At 26.9% G+C, this 3,836-nt stretch overlaps 1 pseudogene; it reads right to left on the reverse strand.

Annotated features, from left to right (window-relative positions):
- Positions 1–1,744: 1,744 nt before the first annotated feature.
- LOC129292307 (heat shock cognate 70 kDa protein 1-like) lies at positions 1,745–2,521 on the reverse strand (annotated as a pseudogene).
- Positions 2,522–3,836: the final 1,315 nt, after the last annotated feature.

Below are 3,836 nucleotides of genomic sequence, written 5' to 3' on the forward strand. Positions count from 1 at the left end.
TTAAATTTTTAATTGCATAGTTGAATATTATTTTAGAAAATTTATATATTTAATTTTTAAAATCATTACTAAATAAATATGTTTACATAACTAAAAAATTTTAAATATAAATTCCAAATTTAAAAAAATGAGTATCAATTAATTTTTTGGGTAATTTGAATGATTTCTAAACATTTATTATTAAAGAAGGGTATTTTAGTCCAAAAAATTTAAATTAATGATTAACTAATGATTAGGTGAATGAAACTGAAATATTAAAAATAAAGAGAGTATGTGTTTTGTAATTATTTATAGGAGGTTTGTATAGGTTTTAAAAGTAGCTTATTTAAAAATAGAGGTATGATATTATAATTAAGGTAAAATAAAGGAGATGTCGGGATATTTTATTTTTTAAAAATAACTGCTAAATTGATATTCCCTTTATCTCTATATATTAAATATTTTTAATTGAATCTTACAAACTAATAAAAATTATTTATCTAATTAAAAATATAGCAACATTTAATTTTGTCCCTAATTATTGTAAATAAAAATAATTTTTTTAAAGTAAATTAATCAGAGTACTTATCTTTTTTTCTTTTTAGTTTAATAACGGTATAATAGTTTATTCATTAAAAAATATGTTAATACCTTCTTATATTTAAAAATATAAAAAGTTTTAGAAGATCTCTTATGCATATGGACGGATGGGTTAGTTGGTAATGCGAAATGCTTAATATACATTGAACAAAACCCTCCAAATAACGCGTGCGCCACAATAGATTGCTGTTTAAGTTCAGTCAGACACCATCCAATTTCTAAGAACCAAAAATACCAGTTACAACCTAAGAGAAGGGTAATTAAGTCGCCTTTGATGGTAATAATTTCTATAGATTTATATATCTTATTTTTTCATAGTTTAACTTTTTTAACTTTAGAAATTAAATTGAAAAAATGATAATAAAATCTCTTTAAAATATATAAATGACAAGTTGATCCCTTCAAATGCCATAATTTCCCTCAAGTCCTTAGAGACTTCTCTATTATTAATGAATTTATATAAATTATTAAATTACCCTTGTTGAAAATAAATAATTTGCAACTTTGCTTTTTATATTTGCAACTTTTTTTTTAAATTTGCAATAATGCAACAACAAATCACAACTTCACATGTTAAATTTAGTATTTGCTGTTGCATTGTTGTGAATATAAGAAGAAAAATTATGAATTATTTATTTATAATAAGGGCAATTTGATAATTTATATAAATTTATTAATGATAAAAAAATTTTTAAAAACTTTAGAGAAATTTCAGCATTTTGAAGGACCAAGTTATCATTTACGTATTTCAAAAAAAATTATTATTTTTTTTGTTAATTAAATTCTCTATGATCCTATAACATTGCTATTCTTAAAAGTAACAGTGTGCGACCCACAAAATAACAAAAGAAAGCAAGCAATATATACTCAAAAGTTTTGTCCTGTCATTTTGGAAAGGACAGTGTGCTTTGACTTTGACATTGAACAGAACAAGCATTAGCGGGAAAATTTTCAAAGCAGGAGTCATGATTCAAAATCAAGCATAAATCTTCTTGTGCCTCTCATCACTGGTTTTATATTTCTCTGCTTCTTTTTCCATTAGCTATGGTTATCTCATTCTTGTTCCCGGATCTTTTTTCCACTACAGAGACATTGAAGAAACCATTTTCGTCAATGGACAGGCAGACTTTGAACTTAGGAACACACTTAAGTTCTGGGGCAATGACTAGGTGAAATGTGTCCAACCATTTGTTATGCTCTGCCTTCGCTCTCTCACCAGGACAACCATCTTTGCATCTGTAAGACAATTCCCCACAATTTCCAAACACCTTGCAAAGAGGCCTTTGTTCAATTCCTCAAACTCTGCATGAGTGATTACTGAATAAAAGTCAATACCCTCGTATAAAGCATCAACCTCAGCGATAGTTTCAAGTTTCAACAATAAAAGATGATGATAGTGTTCTTTTCGGCCTCTCACATGCAGCTCTCAACCTCCAAAGGGACTTTGGATTACCACTTATGTCCTTCTTATGCTTCCTCTTGAATTCTTCAACAAAGTAGTAGCCCATTCTATTGTCAAAGTCCTCTCCTCCAAGATGTATGTCAAAATGGATGCCCTTAACTTTGAAGTCATCCTTCTTAATTGTTAAAAGAGACACATCAAGGCACCGCCACCAAGATCAAACACAAGAACGTTGGTCTCCCTGTCACAACGAGCTTTCTTTTGAAGACTATAATGCAATTGCTGCAATAATGGGCTTATTGATTATTTGTATAACATTGAGGCCAGCAGTTGTACCTACATCTTTAGTCATTCAATGTAGACAAAAATTAAAATACAAGTCTCTGCAATCGCACACATCTCTACTAACATTATGGAAGAAATTTCTTCTGGCGCAACAATTTTGGGCTGATAATTCGCAATGCAGATGATTTGAAATGGCCAAAGCTTCATATTACTTTGAACAGGTGGATCATTATATCTCCTACCAATCAACCTTTTTGCATCAACGAAATATTATTAATAGCCAAAAGAAATAAGTCAAAAGCTAACCGTATATACCGCACAATATCCTGTAAAAAATGATCAAGAAGAACTGGCCAAAGCCTCTTCTTATGAAAGTCACTTGTTAAACTTTAGCCTTTTAATCTCAAAAACTACTCTTTTAATCAATGGCTAGACGCTGAGCCTGCGATGGCTCGCCATCCTCAATCTTCTCTTTCAAGTCGAAGCGGCCGAAAAGTTCACATTTGTATGGTTGAAAAAGCGGCGACCTTGTACTCTCAGAAGTCAGAAGACAAAGGACAAAGGCATTTAAGATATACTGAAAAATCACATTAAAAAACTTTTTAAAAAATCTATTTACAAACGAGATAATTTTATAAAAAAATAATAATAAAATATTTTTGAATTATGTAAATGACATTTTGATTTTTTAAAATGTTAAAATTTTTTTGAAATTTTTAGTAATTTTTATATCATTAAATTTTTTTTATGTCATTAAGAAATTAAATATAAATGATCAAATTACCTTTAAGTCAAGTATTAAATGCGAACTTATGAATTGTTATTAAATTCTTGCCATTTTAAAAAGAAAAGTTATCAATATTAAAATAAAACTTATGAATAACAATTGATATTAGCAACATTTGAGGAATATCAGGATTTTAGATGTGAATTTGTAAATTGCTATTAAATTTTTATGATTTTAAGAAGAAAAGTTACAAATATTAGAACAAAACTTATGAATGAAAATTGATATTTGATTTAAGGATAATTTAATCATTTATATTAATTTCTTAATAACAGAAAAGTCTCTAAGGACTTTATAAAAAATTATAGCATTTTGAGAGATTAAAATGTTATTTATATAATTTAAAGAAATTTTATTATCATTTTTTCAATTTTATAAGTTGCTCTATATAAAAATACTATTAAATAACTTCTAATTTTATAGTTTACAATTTTTTAAATGAGAGATTGTATATGAGAGAAAAAGTATTTAATTTTTTTCTAGATAACATCAATTGATTAACCACCCATTATTTTGATGAAATAGTTGGAAGACATTTACTCCCTTCACTCCTACATTTAAGTGTCACATTCTAGACTTCATGGTCCTGAATTATTTTATATAAAAAAAGTGAATTATTAGTCATTTTCTTTTAATTGTATTCTTTTATAATTGTCTGAGTAGAGAGTAAAAAAATATTTGAAAATATGATATATTTAACAAGAATAAATTAATTTTTTTTAAATAATATTACTAATTTAGCTATCTCGCCTTAATTTCAAGGATATAGGTAGAACCAACTCA

The sequence above is a fragment of the Prosopis cineraria genome, unplaced genomic scaffold, assembly GCF_029017545.1.
Source record: "Prosopis cineraria cultivar Desert tree isolate PC_DT_omini unplaced genomic scaffold, ASM2901754v1 PC14, whole genome shotgun sequence".
NCBI lineage: Eukaryota > Viridiplantae > Streptophyta > Magnoliopsida > Fabales > Fabaceae > Prosopis > Prosopis cineraria.